The sequence below is a fragment of the Mastomys coucha genome, unplaced genomic scaffold (assembly GCF_008632895.1).
Source record: "Mastomys coucha isolate ucsf_1 unplaced genomic scaffold, UCSF_Mcou_1 pScaffold21, whole genome shotgun sequence".
Lineage (NCBI taxonomy): Eukaryota > Metazoa > Chordata > Mammalia > Rodentia > Muridae > Mastomys > Mastomys coucha.
The window spans coordinates 71,946,520-71,966,457 of record NW_022196904.1 but is presented as its reverse complement, the minus strand read 5'-3'; the positions used below and the strand labels follow the sequence as shown (position 1 = coordinate 71,966,457).

Here is a 19,938-nt window from a genome sequence, read left to right as displayed (position 1 = left end):
TTACAAAAAAAAAAAAGAAAAAAGAAATCAAGGTACAGTATACATACTATAAAACCATCTTAACCATACCTTGTTTACAGAACTTTGCTAGTATTAGAGCAGTGTTCAAGGTTGCAAAGAAAAAGACCACCATTGCAATTGAAGAATCTCAACAAGGCAGAACTTGACTCTTAATCAAGAGGGTATGCCTCACAAAAGCAGAAGAACATGGGGGTTTGGGAAGTGCACATGAAGTTTCTTCTAATGCAGGTGGTGACTGTGTCTTTCCCCATTGGCTGGAGTCCAATCTCATAGTCTTTTCACAATTGGCAAGGTTTAAAAGAATCCACATAAAAGAAATGGAGAAAGCTGGTTGAGGTGTGCTACTTAATTCATTTAAGTTCTGAGAGTGCAGCATGACCTTTGTGTAAACAAAGGTTTTGCCCAGTGAGAGTGTTTTTAAAATTTGCCCTAAAGTCTTACCATGAAGAGGAGATAAAAAAGACTTGAATTCCCTATCAGAAACACAAATTTTATGTGTTTGATGGAAAAATTAAAATTAATATTTAATGTTTTTTACACTATGTGGCTCAGGCCTAGAACTTTTAGCTTTTCAACATTAGCTCCTTGTTAATAGAGCACGTATCAGCTTAATAACCACGCAGAAGTGAACAGTTTAGTAATATAATATTACCTTCATCTATCTTTAGATCTAGAACTTATTTTCTCCTATAAAAATGAAAGTATGTCCATTTAACAGTGACTTCCATTTCCTCCCTGCTAATCCTGGCAACAGTCTCTATGCGTGTGATTTGACTAGGCATCTCACATAAGAATTATACATTTTGTATTGTGGCTGGCTCATTTCACTTAGCATAATGTTCTCAAGATTCCTCCATGTTGTCGGAATTCTCTTCACTTTTAAAGACAAATAATGTTCCTTTGTGTGAGTGAAGAATTGGAGTCCTAGGACAGAGGCCAGATTCTAGTGAGGGCTAGTAGGTATGGCCACTTACCCTCCAAAAATCAAATAGAAAAGGTTATGATTAAGTATTTCTTAATCAGGGTTACTTACCATTGCTGTGATAAAACACCCTGGTGGAAAGCAAGTCATAGAGAAAGGGTTTATTTGCTTAGCTCATTACACTTCTCACACAGACCTTATTAATTAGCATTACATTACCTCATCAATAATGACATTAGCTTTCTAATCACAGTACTCACAATCATGTGACTTTAAAACTGTAACATACATTGATAATTCCTTCCTTCTGTTTACTTATTCTGTCAAAAGCATATGCCCATCAAAATAATTTTTATTTTGTTTTGTTTTGTTTATTTCTGTGTTAAAGCTTTTGAAAGATAACAAAAAAACTACGTTTATATTTTATCCTTAAAAAGAGATACTTTGCAGATGGATGTATTAAATCCTTAGAATGGTATTTTTACTACTGTAGGTTAAATTTTTGAGGTATTCGATAGACTATGAAATTTGTGCATTGATTCAGTGATTTTTGCCATTTGTCTAGTATTTTCTAGTACATATGTTCCTGTTTTCAGAGGTAAATAAGATAATTGCTTCAACCCTAAATCTGAAATTATATAACGTATCTCTCTCATTGGTCTCTGCACATGTTTTAAATGCATTTTAATCTTGTTAAAATTTTTACTCATGTGTTTCATTTATGTTTTCTTTTTGTTTCTATTCTTCAAAATGTACGTAAAAATAAGAGGTGGCCAAGACAGAATGTTTCTAAACAATATTAAAATGATGGGACTTTATAAGATAGCAAAACAGAAATTTTCAAAGAGTAAAGATAAGGTAAGGCAGTTTAGACTCAGAAAAAGTGAATTCAGAAACTGGTCCACAGATGATGCAGTCCACAGTAGGTGACAACTGTGGGATTAAGGATAGGGGAGTGTTTTAAAGTGATGCTGACATGCTTAGGTAGTCATATGCATTGTTTCAGAGTTTTATTTTATTTTGTTTTTGACAAATAACTGAAACAGTTTAAACAGCATTTATTTTTGTTCACAGCTTTAGATATTTCAATCCATAGTCATCTGGTTCTGTTTGTGCCTGAAGGAAGTAGAGCATCATAGTAAGAGGACATCATAGAACAGAACTCTGCTTACTCATTGTAGCCAAGAAGCTAGTGCAGAGGAACAATGTGGGACCAGGGACAAGTTAATACCCTTCAAAGGCATGCCTCCAATTACCCATTTCCTATAGCTAGCCTACAGATCCACTAGTTTCCAATAATTAATTTGTTGATTAGGTCAGAGCCTCATAATATAATCATCTCTGAAAATCCCCTCACAAGCATACCCAGAGAAGTTCTTTACTAATTTCCTAGGCATATTTAATCTTAATCAAGTTGACAAGATTAATATCACATCAAATATTCAGATGAATTAACTGTCATAACATCTATGAAAACCAAACATCTATTTTTACACCATATAGCAATGTTGGGTGAAAGTGTGAAGAGTTTTTAGGATGTATGTGAGAGCATCATTATGTCCCAAGAGCAGGGAAGAATTTTGTGACAAGAAGACAGAGGGGATGAACTATAAAAGGAGAGATTGGTAGATCTGAGCTCATTAAAAATAATTTTTAAGGGGTTGGGGATTTAGCTCAGTGGTAGAGAGCTTGCCTAGCAAGCGCAAGGCCCTGGGTTCGGTCCTCAGCTCTGGAAAAAAAAAATTAAAAAAATTCCATAATTTAATTGCAAAGGTAAATGAGATTGGAAAGGATGCTCATTCTACATGGAACCTATAATGCTTGAGTGTATTTAATGCGTCAAGTAGACAAAGACCAAAATGAGCAAAGCTGCATGAATATCCATTTCATTGAAGAAATACATAGTATCTTAAGTTTATAAAAGTGCTCACAGAAATGCAAATTAGTATTGCTGTGGGATTGCCAGAAATTAAGAAATTTGTAAGTATCATAAATTGCTGATGATGTAACTCAAAAGAGATTATTTAACACAACTGATGGATTGTATAAGGGTCCATCCACTTTGGAAAACAATTTATATTGTGAAGTAGAATGTTGCATGCTTTCTGACTCAGCATCTATAATTTCCACGGCACATATATTCCCACTTCGAGAGGACTAGGAATGTAGCTTAGTTGGTAGAATGAAACACACACACACACACACACACACCTTATATGCTGTTATCCAAATATTCAATAATGGATTTTTCCCAGTAGGCCAAGGATACAGTAGTCCTTCATCCTATGAGACAGGATGTCTCAGCAGTCTCAAACTGGTGCTAGAGTCTCCAAGGAATCCTAGAGAGCTATTGGTCTGCAGTCTATGCTGGAATCCTGAAGAAGCAACTGCTAACACTAGTGAAGGAGGGCCTCGCCCGCAGGATAATTTGCCTGTAGAGTGCGGACAACTGGTCAAAAAGCAAAGCTTCCTTCTTCCATGTCCTTTTACCTGGGCTTCCACCAAAGATGTGGTCCAGATTTGGGATAGGCCTTCGTACCTCAGGTAATCCAATCAATCCACAGGTGTGTCCAGCTTCTTGGCTGATACCAGATCAGATTTAGTTAGCTTACAACCAAGATTAGCCATCACACTACACCTTGTTCTGGGTGCTAGAGATTAAATAAGAAATGGTATGAAAATGTTTCTGTCCTTGTGAGATGTTTTGGTTAGAAGGCATTTATGGATAAGCCAGCAAGCAGAATCACATGTAATTTAATGTAACCATGAGAGAATGGGAGATCAAGCAAGCTAAGAGGGTGCTTAATGCTGAGCTGAGGACAGGGAGAGGGAGCATATGTGTCTTCATGACAAAGGGAAGAACTTGCAGCAAATGCTATTGTTTCAGCAGAGTTTATTATTCAGGAATCCATACAACTCCCTGAAGGAAAAGTGACAGTGAGGTTAGAATAGTCAAGAAGGAGTAAGTAGACGAGTGAGACTCATAAAGATTCTCCTTTTGATAAAAAGACACAGGAGATGAGTTCTGCAAGGTAGACCAAAAAAATGCCTTAATATGTAGGCTTTTAGATTTTATAGCCTATTTAGAATTTCGTAACTGGTACAAAGTCATTGGAGAATTTTGAGCAGGCAATGGCAATCTGATTTCTATTTAGGAACTGGGGAATTGAAAGCTGGGTGTACAGTTGGGGAGGGTAAGGATTGGGGATGTTGAATGAAAGAGCCTTTTTAGGAGGCTTGTACAAGTGTGGGCCTTACATGACTAACAAAGACTAGGACAACAGTGGGCTTGGAAAGAAGTGGCTTAGTTTGGAGATGTTTCTTAGCAAGATAATTGGAAGAAGTTAGTGATGACCAAGGTGCAATGCCTGTGAAGATTACACCAACAAGGGTCTGCCCAGTGTCTGGTAGGAAACATCTGAGTAGACGGTGATGCCATTTCCTTATGCATTGATCAGCAGGTTAGGCCATATGCCATCAGAGTCTTACAAAACTCTGGTATTTGGGCATTTACAAAATGTGACTCATCAACTTATAGATGACATTTAAAGCCATAAAGATCACTAATAGAGTAAGTGAAAATAGAGGCGACTCATGAGAAGAGGTAGTTTGTGTAGAGGGAGAGTGGAGAGAGGGAGAGAGAGAGAGAGAGAGAGATTGATTTTAGTGATTGATTGATATCGATATCCTGGAATTCAAAAAAGAGAATGTCTCCAAAGACATTGATTGTCTTGGGAATGATATGTACTAAGGAAATAACAAATGTAGGGTTGGGCCGGGCAGTGGTGGCGCACGCCTTTAATCCCAGCACCTGGGAGGCAGAGGCAGGCGGATTTCTGAGTTCGAGGCCAGCCTGGTCTACAGAGTGAGTTGCAGGACAGCCAGGGCTACACAGAGAAACCCTGTCTTGAAAAAAAAAAAAAAAAAAAAAAAAAAAAAAAAAAAAAAAACAAATGTAGGGTTAAGATATGTTAGAGAATGATAAAAAAGACAATTCTGTAGGGAAATGAAAAAAATGATATGCACAGGCAATTTGCTGAAGGGCAAATTATAATGTTATAATGGCCAATAAAGCTATCTTTAAACAGATGTTTAACCTTCCTCATCAATCAAAAAATGCAAATATAAAAGAAAAGTAACATCCAAATATATCAAAGATGGAAAAGGAGGCTACTTTTATACTTCAGTGGAAGTCTGAGTTACTACAGCACTGTTGAAAACAATTTTAGCTATTACCCAACAAAGTGATAGCAATCTTATTTCATTGAGATTGTTACCTAAATGTAGGATAAAAGGCCCTGAAAAACAAGGTACATACCCATCTCTTAGAGGAAGGTGAATGTATAGGTTATATAATCATTCTTTTATTAGTCATTTAAAAAGTTAATTGGTCTATGCCAATTTTAAGAATTTTCATAATGAAGAGCATTTTATAAAATAAAATTCCTTCTGTTTCTTTGTGTGTGAACAGTATCTTCCCTCCACCCCTCCCCCAGAAGCCAGCCCAATACTGCCTGAATCATTTGCTTATGGTTATGTGCATAGAAATGGAGAAAAGCACACTTTGTTGTAAATAGTATTCACCTGGGAGTGAGCAAGTCTAGGAGAAGATAGGAAAGTAAGCCTGTCTCTAAAAAGAAAAAGGAACTCCATGACCAAACATGTCCCTTTATGTAGTATGGATGCACACATGTAGAAGATGCAAACAGATAGTCATCACAATTACAATCTTAGAGATAATTAATTTTAAAGATAAAGTGCTAGTTGGTAAGTACTCACTATCTCTTTATTAAGCTTTCAGTGTTGTTTTAGATGGAAAAAATCCTTACATTGGTCAAGGTTCAATTCATATTATTTTACTTGTGAGAATTATACAGAAATGTTATTATTTTTGTTTGTTAACAATGTTTGTTAACAACAAACTGGAACAGTTTAATAATTAAATTCACAAATAACTAGCAGTGCTTAATTGAGTATAAATTGTGAACACAATTATCTGATATCCTCTACTGTTAAATATATTTGTTTAGTAGACATAGTAACATACTGTTAGGTTTTAGAGAAGAAATATGTAAATTATTATTTACTTTGAATTTTAAATGGAAATAAACTAATACCTGGCAGTATGTTAAGTACCTTGTGTGTTTGCCAACTACCATTCATAAAATGTTGTATCTAACCGTGTTAGTTTTCTCTTATGTCCTTAATTTGGTGTTGAGCTATAATTCAACTGATGAGACTTCTCTGTTTTCTCCCTTTGCTCTGTTGAAGCTGTGTTTTGTTTCTACTTATGCTGACCTTGTCTCTGTCACCTTCAGTAAGGTCTGCTAATGAAAAGTCCTGAAGTCAGTTCTAGTTTAACACACAGAAATCAATAATTAATATAGCCAATTCTGTGTAATGATTGGAAACTTTGAATTTTATGTTCAGCTCTCCTTCTAAAGTAATTTGTCCATGCCTCCTGAATAGTGACCTATTACAGTAGGCAAGGAATCAACTAGTATTTCTGCCCGTACCTACCTTATAGACCCCTTCCCCCACATCCTTAGCAGCCATATTCTTCAGCCTTCAGCCACCTCAGTGGAAGAGAGGCAGAAATGGCAGGAGAGTGTTTTTGGGTTTGTTTGGGTACAGAGTCTTGAGGTCTGGGCTTTCTTCTGTGTGCTAAGCTCCTCTGCTGTTGAACATTCTTAAGTATGCTTGACTAATACCTGGGAGCTGGTGTTTCTGCTGCCTGGACTTGCCAACTCTTTAAAGCTAATTCTTTGCTTGTGAATTCTTTGCAATTTCTTCTAATTACTCCCTAATTGTTTTTATATTATTAACTAATCTGTTATAATGTTACCATTCCAAATTAAATACCTTCATAATAACAGATTACTCTAAAATTTAGTAGTTTAAAACAGCACACATTATTTAATAATTTCTGTAGATGTGGGTCCTTTGGCTCTGTGTCTTCAGAAGAGCACAATCTTAAGGCTCAGTACAGGATGGATCCACTTTTAGACACATGAGCAGTTGGAAGAATTCAGGTTCTTTTGGTTTGTTGATCTAAAGAGTTCTTTTTTTTTTTTCCTTGTCTTTGTTTGTTAGTTGTTTGTTTGCTTTTCAAGACAGGATTTTGCTGTATAGCCCTGGCTGTCCTAGAACTTGCTCTGTAGTCCAGGCTGCTCTCAAACTCAGATCCACCTACCTCTACCTTCCTAGTGCTGGGATTAAAGGTGTACACCACCACCACCAAGCTAGGAGTTCACTTCTTCATAGCTGTTAGTCAGAGGCTGTCCTGTACCCCATGCCTTGCAGGCTTAAAATATCAGTCCATAGCACAACAAAAGTCATTGTCTAATTAACCTTAGAATGACATCCAATGATGTTTGTCATGTTTTACTCATTACTAGTATGTAACTAGATCTAACTTGTACTGTAGGAAGGAGATTTTACACAAAACAATGACTATCACCATTTTATTTTTCTACATATTCACCTTATATCTCACTCATTTCCTCCCTCGCAGTCAACCCCTCCCACAACCCTTTCTCTGCTCCCCCTTTTCTCCTCTGAGCTGGGGGCACCCTCTGGTTATCCCTGTGCCACTCCCCCCCCCAACCCTGGTTCTTCAAGTCTCTCTGAGGCTCTCCCACTGAGGCCAGACAAAGCAGTCCAGCTAGAACATATCACATGTACAGGCAACAGCTTTTGGGATAGCTCCTACTCCAGTTGTTTGGGACCCACATGAAGACCAAGCTGCACATCTGCTACATATGTGCAGGGAGGCCTATGTCCAGCCTGTGTATGTTTTTTGGTTGGTGATTCAGACAGAGCCCCAAGGATCCAGGTTAGTTGACTCTATTTGTTTCCTGTGGAGTTCTTACCCCTTTGGGGCCCGCAGTCCTTCCTCCTATTCTTCCATAAGAGTCCCCAAGCTCCAGCCACTGTTTGGCTGTGGGTGTCTACATCTGTTTGAGTCAGCTGCTGGGTGGAGCCTCTCAGGACAGCCATGCTAGACTCCTGTCTGCAAGCATAACAGACTATCATTAATTGTGTCAGGAATTGGTGCTTGTCCATGGGATGGGTCTCAAGTTAGGCCAGTTATTGGTTAGCCATTCCCCCAGTCTCTGCTCCATCCCATGTACCTGCATTTCTTGTAGACAGGATAAATTTTGAGTTGAAAGTTTTGTGGATGGATTGGTGTCTCTATTGCTCCACTGTGGTTCCCGCCTGGCTCCATGGCGTAGCCTCTTCAGGCTTCATATCCCCAAAGTTGTGAGTCACAGCTAAAGTTACCCCCCTTGATTCTTAGGCACCTCTATTATCCCAGGTCTTTGTCTTGTACTAGGCACTATTTTTTTTTAAAGATTTATTTATTTTATGTATATGAGTACACATTGTAGCTGTACAGGTAGTTGTGAGCCTTCATCTGGTTGTTGGGAATTGTCTTTCAGGACCTCTGCTTGCTCCAGTCAACCCCGCTTACTCCAGTAGACCCCGCTCGCTCAGTCCCTGCTTGCTCCGGCCCAAAGATTTATTTATTATTATAAATAAATACACTGTAGCTGTCTTCAGACACACCAGAAGAGGGCGTCAGATCTCATTATGGGTGGTTGTGAGCCACCATGTAGTTGTTGGGATTTGAACTCAGGAACTTTGGAAGAGCAGTCGCTGAGCCATCTCACCAGCCCAGTAGGCACCATTTTTAAAGCAACCCACAATTCTCATACCAGCAACATTCCTGGGATTATCTCGTTTTTAATTTCCTTAATACAGATAAGTGTACATCCTCTAGGTGGTCTTTCCCTTGGTCATCTTCTGGTGTTATCAGCTTTTGTCCCTCCCTGCTGTCACCTACCTCCAGCTGGCCCTCCTGAACAGGAGTTTAGAGATCTCATACTGCCTCTTGCAGGTGAATCATGGAGCTTGATGTTATTTACAGGAATTCCTGGCAGTCTCCCTTAATTTCATGCTGCCATCAGAAAAACCAAATGATTCTGTCTGTAGCCTCTCTCAAAGATTTCACAGATTTAAGTCACCCAAACATCTAGAAGACGTGGGCTCTCAAGGGATCTTTCTGTAGGTTGAAGTCCTTGGGAAAAGAGAGTCCCAGTATACCAGAATGAATCTTCTCCAGCTCTTTCCCTCTCACCCTTTCTGTTTGGTGCGTAGAGTAAAATAAAATCTACATGGATGTTTTACTGCATTCTTGTCCAGTGGGTGATTATTTACCTCTTTTTGTAATATATACTGTTTTTCATTTTAGATCTTCAGCTAAACCTGACACTCAGGTAGCTTTGTGTCTTGACCCTGACCTGTGATATTTGCCTTCTTTCATTTGGACTGTTTACCCTCAATGTCACTAACAAGAAAAGTGGTTGCTAACTAATTTATTAAACCAAACTCTGAAACCCGATGAAGAGGAAGGGGCAGGCTAATAAAGATTGGGAAGGGAGAGCAGGGTAAGAAGAAAGCAATAGATATCTTATTTTAGATTATGATAAATATTGTGCTTTGGGATAATTTAACTGCTGATGGAATTTTAAATGAGGTGTTTAAGTTATAATTTACAGGGGAAAAGATACATATAAAAAAGACTAATGTTTAAAAGGTACATCATAAGTTTTTATTTGGACTAGTAAAATCCAACAGTATAACCCTTATAAGAGACTGACTTAACAAAGAGAATAGAAAGCAAAAAATAGCCCCAAATTGGAAAGGTATATTTAGATAAAACAAAAAGATGACAATATTTATGTGACATCAAAAAGGGGGGTTGCAAATTGTCTCATATCTTGTAACCTGAGTGTACAAGTGTTTTAAATAATTAACTTCATGTGCTTATCTTCATTTAAAGTTTTTTTGTTTGTTTTGTTTGTCTGTTTTTTTGAGACAGGGTTTCTCTGTGTAGCCCTGGCTATCCTGGAACTCACTCTGTAGAACCCCAAAAGGAGGGATTTGATGGAGACATCCTGTTTAGGGTTGAAGTGTTCCAAGGTCTCTCACTCTCTAATGTCTACCTGTGGATCTCTGTATTTGTCAGGCTGGCCTCAAACTCAGAAATCTGCATGTCTCTGCCTCCCAAGTACTGGGATTAAAGGCATGCACCACCACTGCCCTGCTTATTTATAATTTTTAATGAGAGGGCACTAGAAAATCAGAACTAGGTTCCCTATTAAAATATACTGTAGAGGGGCTGGGAGATGGCTCAGCGGGTAAGAGCACCGATTGCTCTTCTGAAGGTCATGAGTTCAAATCCCAGCTACCACATGGTGGTTCACAACCATCCATAATGAGATCTGACACCCTCTTCTGGTGTGTCTGAAGACAGCTACAGTGTACTTATAATAAATATATAATAAATCTTCTATGGTTAGGAGAGTTTTTGCTGGATAAGAACCTGCTAAGTATCCTGCCTGGGGACCTGGAAAAGAGAAGGTTAAAGTTTCTAGAAATAAAGATTCTTTTAAAAAAAAATCATACTAAAATACAATAAAACAAATTCTAACGCATAGGGATTGTGTTAGCAAGCAAAAGGAAAAGGGCTGAGAGAAGGCACAAGAAACAGTCCCACTCACTTACACTCACAGGAATCCATAGAAAACTAAACTGGAAACCATAATATATACTCAAAGGGCCTAGTGCAAACCTGTGCATGCTGCCTCCATCTTTGTGAGTTCATGTGAGCTTTAACATTTTGGTTTAGAGGGCCTTGTTCTCCTGATGTTCTCCACCCCCTCTGGCTCTTACATTCTTTCTGCCTCCTCTTCCACTGGGTTCCCTGAACCCCAAAAGGAGGGATTTGATGGAGACATCCTGTTTAGGGTTGAAGTGTTCCAAGGTCTCTCACTCTCTAATGTCTGCCTGTGGATCTCTGTATTTGTCCCCATCTGTTTGTTGCAGAAGGGAGCTTCTCTTATGATGACTGAGCAAGACACTGGTGTACAAGTATAGCAGAATATCGTTAGTGTTAGGTTTCAAACCTAGGACAAATGATGGAGGTGCCTAGTCATAATGAACCTGGCCACCAGCTTCTCCCTGCAATCCCCCAGTCCTTACATGTTATAGGGATCTTCTTTCTGGCGTTCCCCACCCTCTACCCTGAACTCTCTTGGGATGCTCTTTCCTATATAATCCAACCATTTAGGTTACATGCTTGTTCTCTTTGTACCTTTGGGCCTCTGGCTGCTGCACCTGGATCCTTTCTCCCCTCTTCCTTCCAGTCCTCCTCTCCCTACATGGCACAGCTCATTCTAGTCATGTCCATTCGGAACTCTCAGAGAATGTTTGCCTCTGACCATGTTTTCCCTTTTGCCTATAGTAAACCTCCTTTACCATATCTAGGAGTAGTCATGTCCTTTCTTTTCCTTTTTCTTTCTTTTTTTTTCACTCAGTTAGGAGTCATTTTGTTGTACATGCATATATATGTGTGTGTGTGTGTACAAATATATATATGTGTGTATATATATACAGACATATATATACATATACTTACATACATACACACACACACATACACACACATATATATATGTATGTATATATATATATAGTTGGTTTCACCCTAGGTCCCTGGGCTATCTAGTCCCAGGTCACCCAAGCAGTGAATATGGGTTCTATCTCATGGAGTGTGTCTTAAATCAAATCAGATATTGGTTGGTTGCTTCTACAATCTTTGTGCCACCATTGCCATAGCATGTCGGGCGCCTTTTTCCGTCCTACGGAAATAAGGAGGCAACAACGAGCTCTTCTCCATGCAGTTTAATCAGGAACCTTCATTTTTACTTCTTCTCTAGCTAGCTTCTTTTACATTCTTCTATATCTTCTTACATCTTACTAGTTACATCTTTCTACTTTCTTCTTACTTTACTCCTATTTCCTACTTACTCCTATTCCCTACATCTTACTACATACATCTTACTTCTTATTCTTACATCTTACTTCTATCCTTACATCTTACTTCTATCTTTACATCTTACTTACTCCTATTCTTACATACATCTTACTTCTATATCTACATACTTACTCCTATCTATACATACTTACTCACTATTCTCTATATACTTACTCCTAATCTCTCTACATACTTACTCCTATCTATCATCTTACTTACTATTCTCTATATACTTACTCCTAATCTCTCTCCAGCCCCCAGCCCTTGTGGGTTAAATACTTTCCCTGGTCCCAATCAGCATCAGCTACGTGGCAAAGCATAATAGGCTACAAGAAATCATGCCAGCTTGCATTATAAACTGGAGGCACACAGCTTTTCCAACTAAGGCTTGTTTATCTCAATGCTCTCTGCTCTGGCCGGAGACCAGGTGTTCAATATATATATACATATATATACATATACATATATGTATATACATACATGTATATATATGCATATATACATACATGTATATATCATATATATGTGTGTGTATATATATATATGGTGGCAGCTGCAGCTCCCCACAATAGCATACTTTACAGGCAGGACATCATTGCAAGATTTCATAGCTGGGTTTGTGTTTACATTTCTGATGGTAGCATGCAGAGTACCTTCATGTGCCAAATACACTGGAACACTGAACTTAAGGCTTAGGCACCAGTTCAACTTCTCCACCTTCAGTGAGTTGTAGGTGTTGTCTTCAGCAGTAAGGCCTTGCCATCAGTGTGTGGAGAGCAACCTGGGCCGTTTAGAGATTCTCACAGAATGCCTTTGGCCAACAACTTAGATGTAACCCAATCCTGGTACTGGAAGCTTCATTTGGTGACAAGAGATATCTAGTTAGGGCTCTGTCTCCCATTATTTGGCAATTTATCTCACATTCATATATGTAAATATTTCAGAAGCTTCTACTGTAGTAGGTTTCCACACTACCCTCAGATGGCCTTTAATATTAGCTCTCTCCCCGATTCCCTCCTTCATCCTCTTCTGTCTCCCCACTTGATCCATCCTGTTTTTGCTCACTTTCCCCACTGTAGCTATATATTCTTTTCACTTTTCCTAGTGAGATCTATTTGTTTCGTCTAGTCTCTTACATTATAAGTAGCCTGATTCTTCTGATTGTAGCTTGGTTAGCATTCACTTAACAGCTAATATCCACTTATAAGCAAATGCACACCATATTTGTCTTTCTGGGTCTGAGATATTTCACTTACGGTGATTTTTTCTTTTTTTAGTTCTATTCATTTGCCTAGAAATTTCATGATGCCACTTTTTTACCAGCTGAGTAATACTCCAGTTTGTAAATGTACCACATTCTCTTCACCCATTCCTCTGTTGGGGGACATCTAAGTTATTTATAATTCCTGGCTACTTTGAATAGAACAGCAATGAACACGTTTGAGCAGATGTCTCTGTAAGAGGACAGAGTGTCCTTTGGGTCTATAACCAAGACTGATATAGCTGAATCTTAAGGTAGATGGATTCTCATATTCCTGATGAACTGCCACACTGATTTCCATAGTGGCTGTACAGGTTTGCACTTCCATCAGCAGTAGGTGAGTGTTTCTCTTACTCTGCATCCTCACCATCATGAACTGTCACTTGTTTTGTTGATCTTAGTCATTTTGAGGCGTGTGAAGTCTCCAAGTTGTGATTTTCATTTTCTAATGTGCTGGCTAGCTTTATATCAACTTGAGAGAAGCTGGAATTATCTGAAAGGAGGGAACCTCAATTGAGAAAATGACTCTATAAGATCAAGGCTGTAGGTTATTTTCTTCATTATTGATTGACAGGGAAGGGCCCACCTCATTGTGTGGTGGTGCTATTCTTAGGTTGGTGGCCCTGGAAGTATAAGAAAACAAGCTGAGCAAGTCAGTAAGTAACACCCCTGCATGCCTTCTGAATCAGCTCCTACCTCCAGGTTCTTGCCATTTGAGTCCCTTCCTGACTTCCTTTGATGATGAGCAGTGATGTGGAAGGGATAAACCCTTCCCTCCCCAGTTTGCTTTGATCATGGTTTCATCACAATAGTAACCCTAGCTAAGATGATAGTAATCCTCAGCTAAGACAGCTGAGGATGTTGTACATTTCATTAAGCATTCCTCAGCCATTTGAATTTCTTCTTTTGAGAATTCTGTTTAGATCTGTATCCCATTTTTAATTGGGTTATTTATTTTCTTGATAGCTATGTTTTTTATTTCTTTATATAATTTGGATATTAACTATCAGATGTGTAGTTGGTAAAAAAACCTTCTACAATTCTGTAGGCTATTGCTTTGTCTGAATGACAGTGTCCTTTGCTGTGCAGAAGCTTTGCAGCTTCATGAAGTCCCATTTGTTAACTGTTGATTTAATGCCTGTGCTAACGGTGTTCTGTTCAGAAAGTCTTTTCTTGTACCAGTGAGTTCAAGGTTATTCCCCACTTTCTCTTTTATTAGGTTCAGGTTTCTGGTTTGATTATGAGGTCTTTGATCCATTTGATCAAAAGTTGAGTTTTGCAGGGGATAAGAATGGATCTATTTGCATTCTTCTACATTCAGTTGTCCATTTTGACTAGCACTATTGGTTGAAAATATTTTCTTTCCATCTTCTAATACCTTTTTCCATTTCTTTTTTCAATGTCTTAAAATTTTTATCTTCTTAAAATTTCACTTGATTAGTTAGGGTTACCCAATAGTTTATATTCTTTGAGGAGAATATGAAAGATATTATTTCCCTGATTTCTTTCACAATCTCTTTGTTATTTGGATATAGGGCTACTGTTTTTTGTGAGTTAATTTTGTATCCAGCTAAAAATGGCTATCAGCTGAAAAACTTGTTGAAAGTATTTATCAGCTGTAGGAATTCCACAGGGGAACTTTTAGGGTCATTTATGTATATTATCATATTACATATATATCAAATAAAGATACTTCTTTTTTTCTTAAGTATCCCCCCTTCCTTTCCAATTTGTATCCTCTTGTCTTACTGTTCTAGCTAAGACTTCAAGTATTATATTGAATAGGTATAGGTAGAGTGGACAGCCTTATCTTGTATCTGATTTTAAAGGAATTGCTTTGAGTCTACTCCCTACCTTAGCTCTGCATCAGTTCATTTGCTGAGGCCTCCCTTTTCCCCTACCCTCATCTCTAGTGGATCACACAGATCTTCCCCTCCTAACCATATCTCTGTTGCCTTATCCCAGCCCCCAACTCCAGCAGGCACTCCCGGGAACCCATAGGCCTCTCTGATCAGAGAAGCAAGTTGGCTAACGGCAGATGTTCACCTCTCAGCTCCTCCAAAACCAGTCTTAACCCCAGCTCTGCAGCAGACCCCCTGCTGTGTCTCCCACATCTCCAGTGGACTAAAGAGCCTCTTTTAGTTAATTCAGTTTAATGCTGGGGAGGAGGGGTCCTTAAACACTAGCAATTATGACTGATAGGCAGAAAGTAATTGTTGTTACATTTTCAAAGTGAGGAGATGGTTCAGCAGGTCAGAGTTGTTGGACAGTCATGAGGACCTGAATGTACACCCTTAGTACCCACAAAAAGACAAGTGTAACAAGTTGTACTGTAACCCCAGCATGGAGATAGGGCAGAGGAATCACTGTTTCCTACCCCTTTCCCCAAATAAGAGCTCCTACCTCAAAGGGGTAGACCAGAGCCATAGAGGAAGACACCCAGTGGCCTGCTGGCCTCCACAGAGGTGTGCATGCTTGTATACACAGAAAGATAGTTATGAAGAGCTAAGTGTGGTAGAGGGTGCCTATACTCTCAGCACTCAGAAGGCAAGTTTGAAGCCAGTATGGGCTACATAGTGAGACCTACAGAGAAAAAACACAAAATTCTCAGAATTGTAATTTGTTTATAGTCTCCTTAATTTTAAATATTGTGTGGAAATATTAGCTTCACACTAGTGTAAGAAAATTTTAAAGTTCAGAGTTAATTAATGTCATGGCAGGAAAACAAATCCATTTTATTTTAAATAGCAAAATATTTGCTTATCTTACACACCATAGTGATTCTGTTCAGACAGATAGCTGTTCTTATATCAGAGCAGTCTGATCTGTTCCATAATTTACTTTGACTTCTTGAATTTGATTACTGTCTTTTAAACATTTGTGAGTTTCCAGATACTATAAAAAATATTTCTAGGGGTCTGGAGAAATGGCTTAGTGGTTAAGAGCACTAACTGCTCTTCCAGAAGTCTTGAGTTCAATTCCCAGCAACCACATGGTGGCTCACAACCATCTGTAATGGGATTGGATGCCCTCTTCTGGTGTGTCTGAAAACAGCAACAGTGTAACTCATATACATAAACTAAAAAATATTTCTAAAAGGCTACATATTTAACAGTACTTCCTTAAGGAATTAGGAAAACAAGCTTGCATTGATACGTTTTTGCAATCTTGAATTTTTGTATCTTAAATACAAAAAGCCTTAAGAGTACTTTCTTGTAAATACAAACACTACAGCTCATCTACAAGAGCCACAAGCTAACAAATCATACAGTATGTGTTAAAGTGCCCTGGCAGCTTCTTAAAACACTGATTCCTGGAGACTGTAGCCCTGTGCTCTCTGTTGTCCAGTACCTAAAATATGTGTTGACAAGCTTCAAGATTGTTTAGTCTGCAGACTAATTTTGGAACATGTTATAAAACAATGTGGTCATAAAATTTTTTGATTTTCAGAAATAAACTTGATGCAGTCTTTTGCACACTGAAATGGTTTGTTTTGATCTTTAGGGTGTGATTACAAGAGCAACAGGAAAGAAATACAAGAAACTCTCTTTATGTAATGACAATTACAGTCCTCTGGTAGAAAGATTTATGTCTACAAATATGACAACAGGGAAATTGAAGGAGAATTTTTCCCCTTTAATACCACACTGACCTCACATTTAAATGTTTATATTTTTAGTTCCTATCTTTAAAAATACATACTTATAATTGTACTCAATTATGAACACCAAGTATTTGTTTTTGGTTTTTTTCTTAACAAAGTCATAAGATTTTTTTTTTTAACCATTATGACAATGATGATTGATAACCACTATTTGCCATACCTAGATAAATGAATTAGTCATTTTGTGGGTGGATGCTGTAAGTCTAGACAGCATGTCACCAGTTCTGGTGAGGACCCCTCCCTTCATCATATTGTGGTGAGTGATTACATAATGGTAGAAATGTATCAAGAGGGAAATACTATAAAGAAAGATAGGAAATGACAGAGTAATTTAGGAGACTAGCTGAGGGAGCCTATGAGAACAACTGTAATCTCTTCCAGGACAACCTCCCTAGCTCCAAAAAGAGGTACCATGGCTTCTTAACATCACTACACTACAGTCTTCCAAAAGATGAACCATTGAAGGGTATTCTCAAACCATATTTAATCAGTGGTATTAGGGATAAAATTTTAAATACGCTTAGTCTTACAGTGCCTAGGAAAATGACTATTGGTAGGGAATCCTGAGAGCCTTAGTTTAGATCTTAGTGGAGTAGAAAGAGGCAGATCCCTGAAGCTCATTGGCTGTCCAGCCTAGTGGAATTAATAAGCTTCATGATCAGGGAGAGGCCATGTCTCAAAAAATAAGGTGGAAAGCTATTGAAGAAAGGCACTTGCTGTTCTCCTCAGACCTGTTATGTGCCACATGTGCAAGCGCAAAATGAAGACATGGTCCCTAGAAAATTTCACAGGTTGATAGTAATAATAATTACCTATAATTTTACTTATTGAGCACCTGGTGTTAGGGATTCTAAACTACCTTTCACTTTATAGTCATAACAACAATATGTGTTTTGTGAAGAGAAAAAGAAACTGCAGTTGAGTAACTAGCCAAGATCACACAGCCAGTAAGTGACAGAGTCATGACTTGCATCCATAACTAGCTTCCAGAGAAAAGCATGGCCAACAGGTGGACTTACCATGTTACTATATCTTAAGTTTCAGAACTCATTTGTGACTGCAAGGGTTAAAAATGTTCAAATTACAATTGGAAAGCTGAATTATAACTAGAAACCATTTCTATATAAGCATGTTTGGAAATTGCTGAGGATGTCTTATAGCTTATTTTGTTATTATGAACAAATAATCATTTTTGTAATTGAACAACGTGTCTCTGGAAGATGGGAAGTTCAGCCATCAGAGAAGAATGTGAGCAAAAATGGCATGCTGGTGCTTATCTGTAATCCCAGCATGCTGGAGGCAGAGGCTAGAGGATTGCAGGTAGCAGGATGGCTGGGGGCTACAAGTTCCAAGCTACCTTTAGCTACAATGTAAAGCCTGTCTCAACAGCAACAACAACAACAAAAAATTAAAAATAGCATGCTTATAAATAATTCCATGTAGTTTCATGTTGTTGAGTCATGATATGAGAAGATGAATGATCATTTTTAAAAGTAATCTAAGAAATTCAGGCCTCATCCTATCTGAAGTTTTCAGCCTCAGCAGTATATAAAGTCTGGTAGGTCTTGAGAAGAGCTGACTTGTTTTCTTTTTAAAAATCCCAGAAATGGTTCCTGTACACAACTAGGAATGATATATGCAACAAAAAGCTGTAGACTCTGGACCATGGAAGTGAAATAATAAATGTGCATCTTTAAGGGTTCCATGGATGGAGAGAGAAACTCACCATGTTTTAGACCAGTATTCACATAACAATGCAGTTAGTTCTCATAACTCTTCCTTTGTTGAAATATGTTCTAGGGGGGCTGGAGAGATGGCTCAGCAAGTAAGAGCACTGACTGCTCTTCTGAAGGTCTTGAGTTCAAATCCCAGCAACCACATGGTGGCTCACAACCATCCATAGTGAGATCTGATGCCCTCTTCTGGTGTGTCTGAAGTCATCTACAGTGTACTTATGAATAATAATAAATATATCTCTGGGCTAGAGCGAATTGGGCCAACCCAAGCGAGATAGGTTGACTGGAGCAAGCTGAGGTCCTAAAAAAAAAAATCAATTTGCAACAACCACATGGAGGTTCACAACTCATCTGTACAGCTACAGTGTACTCATATACATAAAATAAATAAATAAATCTTTAAAATGTTATTTTAAAAAAATAAATATGTTCTAGGGATATGTATTTGTCATTGCTTTAAAAAATACAGCTTTAGGGGGGCTGCAGAGATGGCTCAGTGGTTAAGAGCACTGGCTGCTGTTCTAGAGGTCCTGAATTTAATTCCCAGCAACTACATGGTGGCTTATGACCATCTGTGATCTGATGCCTTCTTTTGCTATGCATGTGTACATACAGATAGAGCACTGATATTCATAAAATAAACAAACAAACAAGCAAATAAATAGTACATGGACAGCACTGATGGCATGGGCAGGAGGGCTGGTTCCGCCTCCTAACCAGCCACCGCTGGCAGAGGCCCATGCTGACCAACTCAGCTACCACCCTGGCTCCGATCTAAGGTTTTGAGTTGGCCCACCCCAACATTTATTCCATCTAGAGTGCATGAAGGGACTGGTCCTGTGGAAGCATAGCCACAGTATATCAATGACTTTGGTCAATAGCAGGATATTAGAGAGGAGTCTCAACAAGGATTCAGTAGTGATTGGGTAGCAGAAGCCAGAGACTTTGAATCAGACCAACAACTCATTGCAACAAACATTTGCATGTAAAGATATTTGGACAAAAGGGTATATACTGTGTGACCTATACTATAGCTTTCAATGCCACTATGATTAATATGTGATAGAGAGGTAGGAAAGATGGAGGATCTGAATGGTGCATGCACAGTAGAACTGGAGACTAGTCAGCGTGGTTGATAGAGGAGCAGGTTATCACCCAGTAGGGCTGACAAGATGGTGTGACAACCTCTACCTCCACTCCAACCCTTCCCCCCCAAAAAGTGACAGCCTAGAGAGGAAGCCATCAATCAAAGAGAACTTTAAAAAAAATGTGTGGGAATACTGAGGTGTAGCTCTCCACAGTTGATGGGTTCTGGCAGGGGGTGCAGGTGGAGAAGAACTCAGCTTCTCTGGGGTGGGGGGAGCCATTAGGAGGTTGACCATATACAAGGAGTATATGGTCAACAAAACATGGACTTGGATTTTTTTTTTCTTTTTTCTTTTCTTTTTTTTT

The 19,938-nt window shown here is 38.6% G+C and overlaps 1 protein-coding gene across 1 annotated transcript in view; it reads left to right on the top strand.

Annotated features, from left to right (window-relative positions):
- Positions 1–19,938, top strand: part of Hdgfl3 (HDGF like 3) — a 55,672-nt gene that overhangs the window by 10,805 nt on the left and 24,929 nt on the right. The gene's annotated exons all lie outside the window — the stretch shown is intronic.